The following is a 20089-nucleotide window of genomic DNA, read 5'->3' on the forward strand; positions in this document are numbered from 1 at the left end:
CACCAGCCTTCTTAGTGCAAGTTCTACAAGGCACGATTTTATGGGTCTTCGTTTTCAGAAGCACAGATTTTTGGAACTGGAAGGTTGCAAGAGTTTACTTCACAGAAAGTAAGAAAATGGGTTTGTAAAGTTTGAAGAGTGTATAGTCATGAGAATGTATACTATCAAATCAGTCAGAATCACTCTCAGTAGCCATAAAAATGGTTACGGGCCCCAGACAGCAGAGAAATAAAGCTAGGCAGAAGGGAAAATCAGCACGCTGGCTTAAAACAGTGGTCCCAGTTCTGGCTGGACATTAAAGTCACCTGGGATGTTTTTCAGTGCATGCCTTGGACCTACCCTGGAGACTCTGTTTCAGTTGCTCTAGAGGGGGGTGTTTTTTAAAGTTTCCTAGGTGACTCTCTCACATGTAGCCAGAATTGCACACTGTTGGCCTGCCTAATACAATCAACTCTGAGCTCACTTCTTCTCTTGGCATGATTTCATGACAGCCTTGGTCTCGAGAACTCTTTGCCAGTGTTTGTTCTGGCACAGTGAATGTGTGTTCCCTGCCCTGATGACGGTGTTGGGAGCTGAAGTTGAGAGCAGCCACGAGGGAGAGGACCAGTGGTCTGGCAGTAATGTAACCATGGCCAAGTCCACTGGCTTTAAAGATGTTCCCTAGACATGCCTCATTGGTGTTGCCTTATTTTAAGTGGAGTTCCTTACCTGATAGGGGCAGCTAGCTCAGCCTTGCAATAGCATTGCCTTTGAGTTTTGATAATTCATTTTTTATTTTTTATGCCAGACAGTGGTGATGGGTGTGCAATTATCCTGGAATTAGTGATTGGAATCCAGGCAGAAAAACAAAGGTGATGAGTACTCTACACTTGAAGTTCAGAGAAGCTCCAACTGTGAGACTGGGCATTTCCTTCTACCAGGCATGCCAAGTGACTCATTTCACTAGAATTGGAACTCCTTCCACCCCCGCCTCCAAATAAGAGGGCTGGGGGTATGTCAGGTCAATATGTTATCTTTGGGAGGCCACCTCCCCTTTGCTTCCTACAAGATTTGAGGGTCCCCAGACCATACTCCCTTCTGCCTTCATGAACTAGGGACCTATTGATAGCCTCTTATCCTCATCATCCTGAGTCACTGATTGGCCAAGACCCCAGGCCCGCTGCTGTCAGGGCCTTGAGGACGGGGCAGGGGAGAGATGACCAAGCTAAAGGGAGGTGGGGCAGAGTGCATGCACAGTGTTTGTGCCTAGGTGAGTGGGTGGTTAAAACTGGAAAACTGATCTAAAGTTAGTTAAAAAGCAGTTGACAGGTATCAGCAAACCAAAGACCACAAATCTGGCCTGCTGCTTGTTTTTGTAAATAAATTTTTATTGGAACACACACACAGAGCAGTTGAACCCCCAATCAGCCACCTCTTCCTTGATCCATCAGAAGACTGAAGCTTATTCTCTGGAAGGTGGACCAGCAGACCAAGACCCGAGGAGGTGCTAGAGTGAACCCAGGAGGAAGAGATGCAATTCTTTATCCTTGACGGCAGTCCCTCCAGCCCAACACTCTCCCTGACCAGCTTCAAGAACACAGGCAGCTGGGCTCCTAATACCTGTCCAGGCAGGAGATGGGGGGAGATAGGGGGAAACTCACAGGCTAGTGGCTTCCATACCTGACAGCACAGATACAGAACATTTCAATCATTGCAGGAAGTTTTATGGAATAGCACTGCTCTAGGAATAAGACTCAGGGGTCAGAGTAGAACTTTTCCGCCCACTATCATAAGCTTTGTAGAACTACAGTTGACCCTTGAACAACACGGTGGTTAATCCATGTATAACTTACAGTCGACCCTCTGTATCCATGGTTCCTCTGTATTTATGCCATGCAGCACTGTAGTATTTACTATGGAAATATATCCACATATAAGTGGACCCATGCAGTTCAAACCCGTGTTGTTCAAAGGTCAACTGTACCTTGTTTTTAAAACTTGTTCTACATATCAGTTTAGAAAAAATTAAAATCTGATTTTAAAAATGAGGAGGCATTCCCATAGAATTTTGATGCAGAGTTCATTTAAGGGCATTATGTTTCCATAGAACAAAAGCAGTGGTTCTCAACCAGGGGCGTTTCTGCACCCCTCCCATGCCTGGGAACATTTGGCAATGTCTGGAGGCATTTTTGGTTGCCTCAGTGTAGAGGGGAGGAGAGGGATGCTACTGGCATCTGTGGGGCAAAGGGCAGGTATGTACTGAACATCCTACAATGCGCAGGACAGCCTCCTACAGCAAAGAACTATCTGATCCAAAATGCCAGTTGTGCTGAATTGAGAAAACTTGAGTTAAACTAAATCTCTAAGGTATCAATCAGGTTCCCAAGTGTGTGTGTGTGTGTTTACTTAAATGAATAATCCTCTGACTACAATACAGCGATTCATTCAAGTTCAGTCCCATAGGCCAGCATTATACCCCCTGTGTACCAGAAATTAAAAGGAAGAACTGAAACAATTATCTGGATCATTCGAAACAAAAATACCCTTTCTCTTGATTAATGCTCAAATAAAGCAAAAATGGGATTTTTAAAAATTATGTTTTACTAAGATATAATTCATATATAACCTTTGTAAGTTTCAGGTGCACAATGTGTCGCTTTGATCACATTTACGTATGGCAATATGATTACTGCAGTAGCATTAGCTAAAACCTTTACCATGTCTCAGTTATTTTTGTGTGTGTAGAGGATAGTTAGGATCTAGTGTCTTTGCAGTTTTAAAGTTTATAATACAGTATTGTTGACTATAATCACTTTGATGTACACTGGATCTTCAGAATTTATTTGTCCACTAGTTACAAGTTTGTCCCCTTAACATTTCTCCAATTCCCCTACTCCCAACGCCCAGTAACCGCCATGCTGCGCTCACTTTTTACAAGTTCAGTATGACTCCACATATAAGTGATATTTGTCTTTCTCTATCTGACTTATTTTACTTAGCATAATGCCTTCAGAGTCCATCCATGTTGTCTAAGATGGGAAGATTTCCTTCGTTCTCATGGCTGACAATATATACCACGTTTTCTTTATCTCCTAATGGATACTTACAGTGTTCCTGTGTCTTGGCTGTGATAAATAATGCTACCACACAGTGATTGTGACATAGTGATTTCTTTTCCTTTTAATGTGTTCCCAGAAGTGGAGTTGCTAGATCATATGGTAGTTCTTTCTGTAATTTTCTGAGTAACCTACAAAATGTTTTCCATAGTGGCTGCATCAATTTATATCCCCACCAGTAGCACACAAGGGTTCCCTTTTCTTCATATCTTCATCAGCATTTCTCTCTCGTCTTTTTGATGACAGCCTTTGTAACAGGCAGGAGGTGATATCCCATTGTGGGTTTGATTTTCATTTCCCAGTGATTAGTGGTGTTGAGCACCTTCTCATACACCTGGTGGCCATTTGGGTATCTGCTTTGGGAAAATGTCTATTCAAGTCCTTTGCCCATTTTTAAATCAATTAATTGGATTATTTGGGTTGGTTTTTGTTTTTACTGTTAGGTACGTAATTAGTTTTTATTAACCCCTTATCAGATATGTGATTTGCAAATATTTTCTCCTATTCTATAGGCTGTCTTTTCCTTTTGTTGATAGTTTCTATTGCTGTGCAGAAACTTTTTAGTTTGAAGTAACCCCACTTGTTTTTTATTTTGTTGTTCATGGTTTAGAGGCCATATCCAAAAAATCATTGCAAAGATCTATGTCAGAGGGCTTCCTTCTTACATTTGTTCTAGGAGTTTAATAGTTTCAGGTTTACGTTTAAGTCTTGAATCCATTTTGAGTTAATTTTTTTGAGTAGGGTAAGATAGGGATCTAGTTTCATTCTTTTCCAAGTGAATATCCAATTTTTCCAGCGCCATTTATTGGAGAGGCTGTCTTTTTCCATTGAGTATTCTTGGCTTCTTTGTCAAGTCCTAGTAGAATGTATATGCATGGATTTATCTCTGGGCTCTCCATTCTTTTCCACAGGAATGTTTTTGTGCCATACCATAAAAACATATAGATTACTATAGCTTTCAATATAGTTTAAATGAGGTATTGTGATGCCTCCAGCTTTGTCCTTTCTCAGGATTACTTTTGCTATTCAGGGTCTTTAATGGTTCCAAACATATTTTAGGGTAGTTTTCTAAATTTCTGTGAAAAACGACATTGGAATTTTGGTTGTGATTGTATTAGATCTGTAGATCACATTGGGTACTAGACATTTCTACAATAGTGTTCCTATCTAGGAACATGGAATATCTTTCCATTTATTTGTGTTTGCTTCAGTCTCTTTGATCAACATGTTAGTTTTCAGTATACAGATCTTTCACCTCCTTGGTTAATTTTTTCCTAAGTATTTTATTGTTTATAGTGCTGCTGTAAATGGAATTGCTTTCTTAATTTCTCTTTCAGTGAATTCATTGTTAGTGTCTAGAATAGCAAGTGATTTCTGTATGTTGATTTTGTATCCTGAAACTTTACTATATTCATTTACTTGTTCTAACAGGTTTTTTTAGTGGCATCTTTAGGGTTTTTTTAATTGAGGTCTGATTGACATAAGATAATTATTTCAGGTATACAACCTAATAATTCGACATTTGTATATTGCAAAATGATCATAATGAGTCTAGTTAACGTTCATCATGTTACAAATTTTTTTTCTTTTGATGAGAATTTTTAAGACCTCCTCTCTAAGCAACTCTGATATATACAATATTATTAACTATAGTCACCATGTTGTACATTACATCCCCAGGATTACTTCTGTTATAACTGAAATTTTATAAGTTTGGACCTATTTCAGCCATTTCACTTATGCCCTCACACTTGCCTCTGGCAACTACACTGTTCTCTGTATCCATGAGCTTGTTTTGCTTTTTTTTTTTCCCCTTATTTATATTTGTTTGTTTTTTAGATTCCACATATAAGGGAGATCACATGGTATGTCTTTCTCTCTCTGGCTTATTTCACTTAACATAATGCCCACAAGGTCCCATCCAAGTTGTCACAAATGGCAAAATTTCCTTATTTTTTATGGCTGAGTAATACTCCATTTTGTGTGTGTGTGTGTGTGTGTGTGTGTGTGTGTGTGTGTGTGTGTGTGTGTGTACACATATACCAAATCTTTATCCATTCATCTATTGATGGGCGCTTTGGTTCCTTCCATGTCTTGGCTATTGTAAACAATGCTGCAGTGAACATGGGCATGAAGATATCTTTTCCAGTTAGTTTTTACTTCCATTTGCTGAGTACCCAAAAGAAATTGCTAGATCATATGATAGTTCCATTTTTAATTTTTTGAGAAACCTCCATACTGTTTTCCATAGTGGCTGCACCAATTTACATTCCCAGCAACAGTGCACAAGGGTTCCCTTTTCTCTGTATCTTCCCCAAAACTGTTACTTCTTGTCTGTTTGACAGTAGCCATTTTAACAGGTGTGAGGCGATATCTCATTGTGGGTTTAATTTGCATTTCCCAATTATTAGTGATGTTGAGCAACTTTTTTGTCCTTGTTGGCCATCAGTATGCCTTCTTTAGAAAAATATCTATTCAGATACTCTACTTATTATTTAATAGGATTTTTTTTTTTTTGCTATTGAGTTATATGAGTTCTTTATATATGTTGGGTAATTGACCTTTTGTTAGATATATGATTTGCAAATATTTTCTCCCATTTGGTAGGTTGCATTTTCATTTTGTTGATAGTTTACTTTGCTTGCAAAAGATTTTAGTTTGACATATTCTCACTTCTTTTTGTTGTTTTTGCTTTTGGTGTCAAATCCAGATTATCTTCACCAAGACAAATCCTAAGAAGCTTATCACCTATGTTTCTTTCTAGGAGTTACACAGTTTCAAGTTTTATGTTCAGGTTTTTAATCCATTTTGAGTTCCTTTTGTGTGTAAGATAGTAGTCCAGTTTCATCCTTTTGCATGTGACTGTTCAATTTTCTCAACACCATTTACTGAAGAGACTGTACTTTCCCCTTTGTATATACTTGGCTCCTTTGTCATAAACCAACACATATATGGTCAATTATGGGCTTTCTATTCTGTTCTACTGGCCTATGTGTCTGTTTTTCAAAAAAGCATACTTTTTTACTATAGCTTTGTAATACAGTTTGAAATCAGGAGGCATGATTCTTTTTTGTTCTCCTTTCTCAAGATTGCTTTGGATATTAACAATATTTGGTGGTTCCATACAATTTTTAAGATTGTTCTATTTCTGGGAAAAATGTCATTGAAATTTTGATAGGGATTGCACTGAATCTGTAGATTGCTTTGGGTAGTATGGACATTTTCACAATATTCTTCCAATCCAGGATATAGAATATCTCTCCATTTATTTGTATCTTTAATTTTTTTCATCAATATCTTGTTTTTGGTGTACAGATCTTTCACCTTCTTGGTTAAATTTATTCCTAGGTATTCTTCTTGAATCAAATACAAATTGGATTGTTTTCTTAATTTCTCCTTCTGATAGATATTTCATTATTGTATATTGATTTTGTATTCTGCAACTTTACTGAATGTATTAGTTCTAACAGGGTTTTTCAATGGCATCTTTAAGGTTTTCATTATTATAATATGTCATCAGCAAATAGTGACAGTTTAACTTTTTGATTTGGATGCCTTTTATTTCTGTTTCTTGCTTAATTAATTGCTGTGGCCAGAACTTCCAATACTGTTTTGGGTAAGAGTGGCTATCCTTGTTTGCACACGATCTTAAAAGCTTTCAGCTTCTCACCACTGAGTATGATGTTAGTAGGGTCTTATCAGATATAGCCTTTATTGTGTTGAGGTATGTGCCCTTTATATCCACCTCCTTGAGAGTTATCACAAATGGATGTTGTATTTTATCAAATGCTTTTTATTCATCTATTGAGATGATCATATGATTTTTATCCTCATTTTATTAATACAGTGTGTCATGCTGATTGATTTGCAAATGTTGCAAAATCATTCTTATATCCCTGGAATAAATAAATCCCACTTGATAGTGGTGTTTGCTACTTTTCATGTATTTTTGAATCAGCTTGCTAATATTTTGTTAAGAAATTATTCTTCCATGTTCATCAGGGATATTGGCCTGTGATTTTCTTTTCTTCTGATGCCCTTGTCTAGTTTTGATATCAGGGTTATGCTGGCTTCATAAAAGGAATTTGAAGTGTTCCTTCCTTTTCTATTTTTTTGAAAGAGTTTAAGGATTGGCATTGATTCTTCCTTAAATGTTTGGTAGAATCTGGTCCTGGACTTTTGTTTGTTGGGAAGTTTTTGATTACTAGTTCAATCTCCTTATTAGTAATCAGTTTGTTCAGATTTTCAGTTTGTTCATGATTCACTCCTGATAGGTTGCATGTTTCTAGGAATTTGTCCATTTCTTCTAGGTTGTCCAATTTATTGGTACTTAATTTTGCATAGTAGTTTTTTGTGCTTGTGATATCCATTTTAATATCTCCTTCATTTCTGACTTTTGAGTCCTCTGATCTTTCTATTATCTTTTCAGTCTCTATATCATTTATTACTGCTCTGATCTTTGTTACTTCCTTCTGCTAAATGTGGGTTTAATTTCTTTTTCTAGTTCATTAAGATGTAAAGTGAGGTTTGTCACTATAAACTTCCCTCTTAGAACTGCCTTTGCAGCATCCCCTAGGTTTTTTTTTTAAATATATATTTTACTGAAGTATAGTCAGGTTATAATGTGTCAGTCTCTGGTGTACAGCACAATGCTTCAGTCATGTAGGAACATACATATATTCATTTTGATATTTTTATCACCATAAGTTACTACAAGATAATTGAATGTAGTTCCCTGTGTTATACAGTAGAAACTTGTTGTTTATCTATTTTATATGTTTTAGTTAATATCTACAAATTTCAAACTCCCAATTTATCCCTTCCCACTCTCTTCCCCCACCTGGTAACCGTAAGTTTGTTTTCTATGTCTGTAAGTCTGTTTCTGTTTTGTAAATAAGTTCGTTTCTTTTTTTTTAGGTTCTACATATAAGTGATATAATATGGTATCTTTCTTTCTCTTTCTGGCTTACTTCACTTAGAATAACATTCTCCAGGTCCATCCATGTTGCTGCAAATGACATTGTTTTATTGTTTTTTATGGCTGAGTAGTATTCCATTGTATAAATATACCACAGCTTCTTTATCCAGTCATCTGTCGACGGACATTTAGGTTGTTTCCATGTCTTAGCTATTGTATATAGTGCTGCTGTGAACATTGGGGTGCATGTATCTTTTTGCATTAGAGTTCCCTCTGGATATATGCCCAGGAGTGGGATTGCTGGATCATATGGTAAGTCTATTCCTAGTCTTTTGAGGAATCTCCATACCATTTTCCATAATGGCTGCACCAGACTACATTCCCACCAACAGTGTAGGAGGGTTCCCTTCTCTCCACAGCCTCTCCAGCGCTTACCGTTTGTGGACTTTCAAATGATGGCCATTCTGACTGGTGTGAGGTGATACCTCCTTGTAGTTTTGATTTGCATTTCTCTGATAATTAGCGATATTGAGCATTTTTTTCATGTGCCTCTTGATCATTTTTAAGTCTTCATTGGAGAATTGCTTGTTTAGTTAGGTCTTCTGCCCATTTTTGGATCGGGTTGTTTTTTTTTTTTCTTATTAAGTCGTATGAGATGAGATGTTTATATATTCTGGAATTTAAGCCCATGTCAGTCTCATCTTTTGCAAAGATTTTCTCCCATTCTGTAGGCTGTCGTTTTGCTTTGTTTATGGTTTCCTTTGCTGTGCAGAAGCTTCTAAGTTTATTTTTGCTTTTATTTCTATTGCTTGGGTAGACTGCCCCCAGAGAACACTGCTGAGGTTTATATTGGATAATGTTTTGCCTGTGTTTTCTTCTAAGAAGTTTATTATAGTGTCTTATGTTTAAGGCATTTTGAGTTTATTTTTTGTGTATGGTGTGAGGGAGTGTTCTAACTTCATTGATTTACATGCAGCTGTCCAGTTTTCCTAACACCATTTGTTGAAGAAACTGTCTTTACTCCATTGTATGTTCTTGCCTCCTTTTTTGACCAAAAGTTTGTGGGTTTATTTTTGGGCACCCTAGATTATATGTTGTGCTTTCATATTTATTTTGCTTTCTTTTTGATTCATTAGTTTTTCATGTTATTTAATCCCTACATATTTATGAATTTTTCCAGCTTTCCTCCTGTTACTGTTTTCTAGTTTCAAAGCATTGTGGCCAGAAAAGACACTTGGTATGATTTCAACTTTCTTAAATTTCCTAAGATAGGGGCTGTGTGACCTGTCGTGTGATGTATTCTGGGGAATGTTTTGTGTGTGCTTGAGAAGAATGTATGCTCTGCTATTGTTGGATGAAATATTCTGTTAAAACAAATGGACCTAAAGTGGCATCTGAATCCATTATTTCTTTATTGATTTTCTGTCTGGATGGGCTATCCATTGTTTAAAGTGGTGTATTGAAGTCCCCTGCTATTACTGCATTACTGTCTGTTTTTCCTTTCAGATCTGTTAATGGTTAATATTCTTAGGTGCTTCAATATTGGATGTGTGTATGTTTATAATTATCTCTCTCTAGTTGACCCCTTTATCATTACATAATGACTCTCGTGACAGTTTGTGAATGTCCTTAATGCTTGAGTCTTTGTAGGCAGCATATAGAGGAGTCTTATTTTTTTTATCCATTCAGCCAGTCTATCTTTTAATTGAATAATTTAGGCCATTTATATTAATTATTGATAGCTAAGGACTTACTAATGGCCATTGTTAATTGCTTTCTGATTTTTTTGTATTTCCTTCATTTCTTTGTTCCTCTTGCTGTCTTTCTTTGTGATTAATGATTTTTTTTTTTTTTGTAGTAGTAGTAGTTTGCTTTCTTTTCTCTTCATCATTGTGTATCTATTACTGGTTTTTGCCCTGTGGTTACTATGAGGCTTTCACAATACACCAGATAGTGATAACCATCCATTTTAACCTGATAACTTCAATTACATAAGAAAGTTCACCCGTTTATGTTGGTGTCCCAATTTACATTTTTATTAGTGTTCATTAACAATATTGTAGCTATAGTTATTAACACTTTTGTCATTTAACCTATTGCTAGATTTCAAAGTTATTTACACACCACCATTGAAGTATTAGAGTATTTACCAATAAATTTTATACTCTAATATGTTTTCATGTTAATAGTTAGCATCCTTTTGTTTCAGCTTGAAGAACTTCCTTTAGCATTTCTTGTAAGGCAAGTCTAGTGGTGATAAATTCCCTTAACTTTTGTTTGGGAAAGTCTTTATCTCTCCTTTATTTTTGAAGGGCAGCTTTGCTGGGTTAAGTATTCTTGGATAAATTTGTTTCTTTGAGCACTCCTGGCCTGCAAGGTTTCTGCTGAGAACTATAAAGCCTTCTCAGGATTCCCTGTATGTGGTGTTTTTTGTTTTTTTTTTTTTTTCTCTTGCTGCTTTCAAGATTCTGACTTAGATTATATAGTCTCAGTGAGGCTCTTTTTGGGTAGGATCTTTTGAGTTTCCTATACCTGGATGGCCATCTCTCTAAGATTTGAGAAATTTTTAGCCAATATTTCTTTGAATAAGAGTTCTGTCCCTTTGTCCCCTCTGTTCTCCTTCTGGGACTCCCAAAGTAAGGCTACTGTTTCTTTTGATCATGTCTTACTATTCATATATGCTTTCTTCACTCTTTCATTCTAATTTAAAAAATGGGATTTTTTTTTTTACAGTATCATCATTTTTTAAATTGAAGTATAGTTGATGTACAATCTATGTTACAGGTATACAATATGATTCACAATTTATAGTTATAAAATATTGGCTATATTCCCCATGTTGTACAATACATGTTTGTACATCTTAATCCGCCATCTTGCCCCTTCCCTCTCCCCACTGGTAACCACTAGTTCTTTCTCTTCATCTGTGAGTCTGTTTCTTTTCTGTTATATTCATTAGTTAGTTGTATTTTTCTAGATTCCACATATAAGTGATATTTCATTTAGCATAATGCCCTCCAAGTCCATCCATACTATATGCCAGAAACTAACTTTTTTTTACTGCATATTATTTTTAATTTATATATGTGTACTGTTCATTGTTTCTAAGAATGTTTAGAGCTTTAGCTTTTTAAACTTAGTTATCAAAGGAGCAGAGCCAACCACAAAATAAGAATTCAAAAAGATACACACACCTTGCTATTAACAGCAACACTATTTACAATTGCCAAGACACAGAAGCACACCAACAGATGAATAGATAAAGATGCAGCATGTATGTGTAATGGAATACAACTCACCCATAAGAAAGAAGGATATTTTGCCATTTGCAGCCCTTCATTCACTTTTTTTCCCACTTCAAAAACCAGAATTTTATCACTGGCATAAACATTTCCATTGCATTAAAAACAATACCTAGAAATAAACCTAACCAAGGTGGTTACCTGTACTCTGAAAACAGAAACGACACAAAGAAACAGAAAAACATAGTGTTGATTCTTCCAATCCAAGAGCACACAATCAAAATGGCCACACTACCAAAGCAATCCACAGATCCAATGCAACCCCTCGCCACATTCCTCACAGAACTAGAACAAACAATGCCAAAATTTATAAGGAACCACAGAAGACCCCGAACAGCCAAAGCAGTCTTTTGTAGGTCTTTTTTCTTTTTTCCTCTTTCTTCTGTTTCCTTATGGTTTGATAACTAGAGAAGGTCCTTTAACATTTGTTGTAAAGCTGGTTTGGTGTTGCTGAATTCTTTTAGCTTTTATCTGTGAAGCTTTTGATTTCTCCATCAAATCTGAATGAGAACCTTGCTGATAGAGTATTCTTGGTTGTAAATTCTTCCTTTTCATCACTTTAAATATATCGCGCCACTCCCTTCTGGCCTGAAGAGTTTCTGTATCAAATCAGCTGATAACCTTATGGGAGTTCCCTTGTATGTTATTTGCTTTTCTCTTGTTAATTTTAATATTTTCTCTTTATCCTTAATTTTTGTCAATTTGATGACTATGTACTTCGGTGTGTTCCTCTGAGTTGATTCTGTGTGGAACTCTCTGTACTTCCTGGGCATAGGTGACTGTTTCCTTTCCCGAGTTGGGGAAGTTTTCAGTTATTATCTCTCCAAAACTTTTCTCAGGTCCTTTCTCTCTGTCCTCTTTCTGGGACTCCTATAATGCAAATATTACTGAGCTTCAATGAGATTCTTGCTTAAGTTGTTACTAATCATTTCAATCAGCTACTTCTAAGATCTGCTCATTAAACTGTGGCCAAGGAATATTTCTCTTTTGAGATTTCTTAAATCACTGATACTTAATCAAATTCTGATGCTCCTTTGTTGATATAAAAATTCAATCTACCCCTGTGTTTTACAGCCAATGGCAGGGTAATTCTTAGATCATACTGAAAAATAAATATTCGAGGGAAATTCAGAACTTACACAAAGAGAAAACTTTGCATTTGGGCATGATACACAATTTAGTGTTAGTTTCATGAATGGTATTTTTCAGTTTCACAGATTCTGTCATTTAATCTGTCAGTTTCAGCTCCTAATTCTCAGATTTATGACCTTGGTTTTTCTCCACTGTTCCTCAAATAGTTTTTTAATATGTATCAGCTCAGGAGCCTGGCTGTGTCCTAACAGTTCTGGATGTTCACAGTCCTTTTTTTTTTTTTAGCATCTTCTGTGCTGCTTGCCACATCTCCCCAAGATTCCTACTGCTATTAAACAAGGCTGCTCCCTGAGGCACCCCCTCAGATATGTGTTGACTTGAAAATTTTCTCTTTATCATTAGATATTGCTACTGCTTTCCCATAATACGAAAGTCCCCTCATCATTTTTTCCCATCAAAACCAAATAGCTACTGGTACTTATGATTTATTATGTATATATATAGACTTATATATGTGTATATACATATATAAGTACCTTAAAATTCCCTTGATCATAAGCAATTTTAGAAGATATATATTTTATCTCATATGTGTTTGTACTTTTTTAGAAGAAAGTTATTGAGTGCCTATTATGCAAATATGAATATTTGTTTACTTACATAAGTATATGTGCTTGAGGTCAATCAACCCAGCTCCTAAATGCCATATATAAACCTGATTGCTTTAAGTACATAAATGTACATTTCTGCAGAATGTCTCTTGTTTGTTGTGATTTGTCAGCTCAGGTACAACAGAGGCTTAAAAAAATAGTGTCTTAATAAAGACAGATACTTACCTCTGTCTTCTGTACATGTTAGCCTACAGTCCTCAGGGATCTGAGTTTATTTTCATTCTGTCCTCCACCTTCTGGTTCAGAATGGCTGCTAGATGAAGTAGCAAATATTTCTTAAAACACAGCACAGTGAGTACCAGTCTTAAAAGAAAAATAATAGAAAGAAAGAAATATTAAAAATTGTTACAAAGAATGAAAAACTTCTGCTCCTTCTGCTCATCAAAAGATCAATTTACTCTCTTACTGGTATAAGCCACAGACTATCCAAGAAACGAATTGAATCCAGAATACATACAAAGAGTAGGTACTTCATTAAAGAGATGGTCAAATGGCCAAAAACATAAAAGGTAATATTGTTAGTCATATGGCAAATGCCAATTAATAGCATGATGAAATACTATTACAACTAAATATTGGCAAGGATGTGAAACAACTAAAATACTATACATTCCTGGGAGAAATTCCTTGTAGAATTATACATTGATACAATCAGTTTGGAAGTACCTACTGAAACTAAAAGTTTCTCACCGTGTGCCCCAGCAATTTGACTCCTAGTTATATGCCCAAGAGAAAGGAGTGCATTTTGTTCACAAAGGAGGGGATGTGGTCAAATGAGACCTCACAGCATCACCTCACGCTTGGTCTCTGAAGCTGGGCAGGTATTCTCTAGGCAGACAGTTGTTGGGAACAGCATGAGGCCATAGAGATATAAGCCAACCTGGTTTGTTGGGAAGCATGGTAGTTCCAAGTGGCTGGAGCATCCAGGGTACAATTCCAGAAAGACACAAAGCTTGAAGGAGTAGCCAAGGTCTTGTAAAGCTTGCTAGTGAGTCTTCTGCCAAGGAACATAGTCAGGTTTGTATTTAGAAAGATTACTCAGAGAGGTGTGTATGGTGTGTAACTATTGGTGGAAAGCCAGTCCAGGTGGACTGTTATCACTTTGCTACCATTTTGCCAATTCTGGAGAAGGACTTTACTTATATTCTGTATTACCCTGTCTTTCATTCTATGAGGAATGGAATTAGTATGTTGCTCTGATGATTCTTCAGAAAATCTTATACTTCCATGACAGCAAAGAGGAAAAGAATGGACAAATGACTGTCCAGCTTAAACCACCATCCTGTATGGCCAGAATCCCTTTCAGACTTTTCAAACTTCCTACCTAGAAATGTCACTGATTTGACAAAATGTGCACAAGCTTTGTTTACTTTTAGAGTGATCTTGCCTTTTTCCTGTAAGTCCTCCTCTCTTTCTACTAACCATTCAAAAAAGACAACCCAGGGTTCTGCTTCAAGATGGTGACACAGGAGGATTCTGAACTCACCTCCTCCCATGGACACCAAATCTAAAGCTACATATGGAACAGTTTCTTCTGAAGGAAACCCAAAAACTAGCTGAGCAACTTCTCCAAGGTGGGTAGGAGAGGCTGAGACAATGTCACCATGAACCTCACACAGTGCCCCACAGTCTGGAGGACTCTCAACTCCAAGCCTCTCCCTTTGGAGCAAAGGGTTTGAATCCCAACTTTTAAGGCCTGCGCCTGAGAGACAGGTACCTCTACCTTTGAGAACATCTAGCTTTGAAAGCCATCAGGGCTTGTCTCATGGACAAGCCCGAGAGGGCTACAGTGATCTGGGAAACAGTTCTTAAAGGGTTTACACAGAATCACTCACCCCAGGGCCCAGAGCAGAGGCAGCCAACAACCAGGCAGCTGAGGGGCAGACATCTAACTTACCATATAACCAGGGACCTACCAAAATAGTCTCCAAAACAAAGCCAAGCCAGTGCCATCTTCGTACTCTCCCTGCTCCAGGTCACTGTTAGCTCCCAGAAAGAACCCTGTCTGCTCATTTCATGCCCTGCTTTTAGCAGCTGCCACCCAGGGGACACCGCTTGGTCACCAGGCTCTGGTGGACAGGAGGGCTTACATTCACAGGCCCCACAGGATTGTAACAAATAGAAAAGGCTTCCTAACTGTCTAAGCCCAGGGCCCAGCAGAGAGGCAACAGACTGAAGCCTCTAGTCTTTCTATACAAGAAGCCTGTTCATGGTTAGAAGCCTGCTCCACAGGCCACAGCTAACATACATATTAGGGAGGACAGTCCTCTCCAGAGACCAGGGAAGCTAACAAGTGTCGTCGTCTTGCTCTCCATCTTCACACTTTCCCTCTCCCTGCCCCCAAGTTGCCAGTTTCGCCAGAAAGGAGCTTGTGTAAATACTTGTTGCCCTGACGTTTGTGGCTGCCACCCTGAGGACACTGCCTTTGATAGCGTGGCTCTGGTGGCCAGTGAGGCTTGTGTTCATAGGCTCACCAGGACAGTAGCAAACAAAAAAACAGTTCTTAACTGGCTAACACCCAAGGCCTGGCACAGAAACACCCATCTCCCAGTACTCCCCTAAAAGAGGTCTATCTTGCATACTTTAACAGCTGCTGCCTGAGGTTCTGGCTGCCAGTGAGCCCCAGTCTCGGTCTCCCCTCTGGGACACTGACAGGTCTAGGAACACCTTCTGTACGTGGAGCCACTAAGAATAAAGCAGACTTCTTAAACACAAAGATTTGAGAGACAACTAACTAGGGCAGGGGTGAACAATAATTGTATGTACTGCATGAGGCCAGTACTTCAGACTGGGAAACGTAGCTGTTTTCTCTGATGCATAGACACAAACATAGAAAGCCAAAGAAAATGAAGGAACAGAAGAACATGTTCCAAATGGAATAACAAGATAAAATCTAAGAAAAAGACCTTAATGAAACAAAGGTAAGTGACTTACCTGATAAAGAGTCCAAAATAATTGTCATAAAGATGTTCATGAGCTCAGGGGAACACTGAATGAACAAAGTGAGAACTCCAAAATGTAGAACATGTAAGTACCAAATGGAAGTCACAGAGCTGAGGAATGAAATAACTGATCTGAAAAATACACTTGAGTTTTAACAACAGACTAGATGAAGCAGAAAAAGGATTAGTAAACAAATCACTGGAACTCATCAAATTGGAGAAGAAACAATGAAAGAGTGAAGGTAGCTTAAGGGATTTATGGGACACCATCAAGCTGACCAGCATTTGCATTATAAGGGACCCAGAAGGAGAAGAGAGGAAGGGGCAGAAAACTCATTTGAAGAAATAATGGCTGAAAATATTCTTATCCTGGGGAAGAAAACAGACATCTAGATCTAGGAATCCCAGAGAATTCCAAAGAAGAAGAACCCAAAGAGACCCTCACTAAGACATATTACATATAGTTAAAGTGTCAAAACTTAAATACAAGGCGAGAATCTTAAAACCAACAAGAGGAAAACTCATACAATGGAATCCTTGTAAAACTGTCAGCAGATTTTTTCAGCAGAAACTTTACAGGTCAGAAGGAAGTAGCAAAATAGATACAAAGTGCTGAAAGAAAAAAAAACTGCAAAACAAGAATAGTCTACCCAGCAAAGCTGTCCTTCAGAGCTGAATTGATATATATAAATCAAATCATTTTGCTATATACCTTAGACATATACAATAATGTATTTCAATTATTTCTCTATAAAACTGGAAGAAAAAAATAACTGAAGGAGAGATAATGGGTCTTCCAGATTATCAAAAGCTAAAGGATCCATATGTCTGTTTTTGTACAGATAACATGCTGTTTTGATTACTGCAGCTCTGTAGTATTGTCTGAAGTCTGGGAGGGTTATTCCTCCAGCCTCTTTCTTTTTCTTCAGTAATGCTTTGGGAATTCTGGGTCTTTTGTGATTCCATATAAATTTTAGGATTATTTGTTCTAGTTCTATGAAAAATGTCATGGGTAATTTGATAGGGATCACATTAAACCTGTAGATTGCTTTGGGTATAGTATGGCCATTTTCATAATATTAATTCTTCTAATCCAAGAACATTGGATATCTCTCCGTTTCTTTAAGTCATTTTTAATTTCCTTAGTCAATGTTTTGTAGTTCTCCACATAAGTCTTTGACTTCCTTGGTCAGATTTATTCCTAAGCATTTTATTTTTCCTGAATGCAATTTTAAAAGGGATGGTTTCTTTACTTTACTTTTCTGATATTTCATTGTTAGTGTAAATGCCAGTGATTTCTGTATCTTAATCTTGTATCCTACTACCTTGCTGAATTCTTTTATTAGCTCTAGTAATTTTTGTGTGGAGCCTTTAGGGTTTTCTGTGTATAGTTATCATGTCATCCACACATAATGACAATTTTACTTCTCTTCCATTTTGGATCCATTTCTTTTACCTGATTGCTATGCCTAGGACTTCCAATACTACATTGAATAGAAGTGGTGAGAGTGGGCATCCTTGTCTTGTTCCAGATTTTAGTGGGAAGGCTTTCAGCTTTTCACTGTTGAATATTATGTTGGCTGTAGGTTTGTCACAAATAGCTTTTATTACGTTGAGATATGTTCCCTCTGTACCCACTTTGGTAAGAGTTTTTTTTTTTAAATCATAAATAGGTGTTGAATTTTATCAAATGCTTTTTCTGCATCTATTGAGATGATCATGTGGTTTTTGTTCTTTTGTGGATGTGGTATATCACATTGATTGATTTGCATATGTTGAACCATCCTTGTGTCCCTGGGATGAAAACAGACATGGATCAATGGAACAGAATAGAGAGCTCAGAAATAAACCCACAAACTTTTGGTCAACTAATGTTCAAAAAGGAGGCAAGAATATACAATGGAGTAAAGACAGTCTCTTCAGCAAATGCTGTTGGGAAAACTGGACAGCTGCAGGTATATCAATGAAGTTAGAATATTCCTCATACCATACACAAAAATCAACTCAAAATGGCTTAAAGACTTAAACATAAGACAAGACACTATAAAACTCTTAGAAGAAAACATAGGCAAAACATTATTTGACATAAACCTCAGCAGCATTCTCCTAGGGCAGTCTACCCAAGAAATATAAATAAAAGCAAAAATAAACAAATGGGACCTAATTAAACTTAGAAGCTTTTGTACAGCAAAGGAAACCATAAGCAAAACAAAATGACAGCCTACAGAATGGGAGAAAATCTTTGCAAAAGATGAGACTGACAAGGGCTTAATTTCCAGAGTATATAAACAGCTCATACAACTTAACAACAACAACAAAACAAACCCAATCCAAAAATGGGCAGACCTAAAGAAGCAACTCTCCAATGAAGACATACAAATGGCCAACAGGCACATGAACAAATGCTCAATATTGCTAATTATCAGAGAAACGCAAATCAAAACTACAATGAGGTATCACCTCACACCAGTCAGAATGGCCATCATTCAAAAAGTCCACAAATGAAAAATGCTGGAGAGGCTGTGGAGAAAAGGGAACCCTCCTCCACTGTTGGCAATGTAGTTTGGTGCAGCCACTGTGGAAAACAGCATGGAGATTCCTCAAAAGACTAAAAATAGACTTAAATTATGACCCAGGAATCCCACTCCTGGGCATATATCCAGAGGGAACCTTAATTCAAAAAGACATATGCACCCCAATGTGCATAGCAGCACTATTTACAATAGCCAAGACATGGAAACAACCTAAATGTCCATCAACAGATAACTGGATAAAGAAGCTGTGGTATATTTATACAATGGAATACTACTCACACAACTGACTATAAACTGACTATACTTCAGTAGAAATATATTTTATATCTATATATAATATAGATATATATATAATATATATCTATATTACTAAAGGAGTTCAGTACCCCTAGAACAACCTTACAAGAAATATTAAGGGTACTTTAAGCTGAAACAAAAGGATGCTAATTAATAACAAAAACATGAAAGTATGAATCTCATTGGTAAAGGTAAATTTATAGTAAAATTCAATATAATCTAATGTTTTAAATGTGATGGGTTAATCACTTATAAACTAGCATTAAGGTTAAAAGACAATGTAGTAAAATAACTAATTACAATAATTTATTAATGGTTACATAGATTAAAGGTGTAAACTGTGGCATCAAAATGTGAAAAACGTAGAGCTTTAGAGTGCTTTCTCACACTTGAGTTGTTATCAGGTTAAAACAGACTGTTCAAATTACAAAGAAAGAGAACAAAAAAAAGAAGGAACAAAGGAATTACAAAACAGCCTGAAAATAATTAACAAAATGACAATAATTACATACCTATTAATAATCACTTTAAATGTAAATGGACTGAATGCTCCAAGCAAAAGACAGAGTGGCTGAATGCATTTAAAAAAAAAAAAAAGGATGCATCCATATGCTGCCTACAAGACAGTCAAGTCAGATGTAAGGACACACAGAGACTAAAAGTGAAGGGATGGAAAAAGACATTCCAAGCAAATAAAAACCAAAAGAAAGCTGGGGTGGGTATATTTATATCAGACAAAATTAACTTTAAGAAAAAGACTATAATAAGGGACAAGGTCATTTTGTAATGATAAAGGGATGAATCCAACAAGAGGATATAACATTTGAAAATAGCCATGTCCCCAGCATAGAAATGCCTAAATATATAAAGCAAATATTAACAAACATAAAGAGAAATAGACAACAATACAGTATTAACAGGAGACTTTAATACTCCACACTCACCAATGGATAGGTCATCCAGACAGAAAATCAGGAAACACTGGCCTTAAATGACACATTAGCCCAGAGGACTTAACAGATTATGCAGATTCCATTCAAAAGCAACAGAATACACGTTCTTCTCAAGGACACATGGAACCTTCTCCATGATAGACCATACATTAGGCCACAAAACAAGTCTTAATAAATTTAAGACAGCTGAAAATATATCAAGCATCTTTTCTTGCCACAATGGTATGAAACTATAATTGCAAGAAGAAAACTAGAAAATTCACATGTGAAGATTAAACATGCTAC

The 20089-nt window shown here is 36.8% G+C and overlaps 1 protein-coding gene and 1 long non-coding RNA gene across 4 annotated transcripts in view; one reads left to right on the plus strand and one right to left on the minus strand.

Moving 5' to 3' along the window:
• The window catches only part of FAM124A (family with sequence similarity 124 member A), a 72029-nt gene that overhangs the window by 45187 nt on the left and 6753 nt on the right, over window positions 1-20089 (plus strand). The window lies entirely within an intron of this gene.
• The window catches only part of LOC106728997, a 66197-nt gene continuing 47461 nt past the window's right edge, over window positions 1354-20089 (minus strand). Inside the window, exons 4-6 of the long non-coding RNA XR_004325675.1 lie at window positions 13959-14075; window positions 13244-13381; window positions 1354-1599 (exon numbers count right to left, since the gene is read on the minus strand). This is a non-coding gene — a long non-coding RNA (uncharacterized LOC106728997). The remainder of the gene's footprint in view (window positions 1600-13243; window positions 13382-13958; window positions 14076-20089) is intronic.

This window comes from Camelus ferus, chromosome 14 (genome assembly GCF_009834535.1).
Source record: "Camelus ferus isolate YT-003-E chromosome 14, BCGSAC_Cfer_1.0, whole genome shotgun sequence".
Taxonomy (NCBI): Eukaryota; Metazoa; Chordata; class Mammalia; order Artiodactyla; family Camelidae; genus Camelus; species Camelus ferus.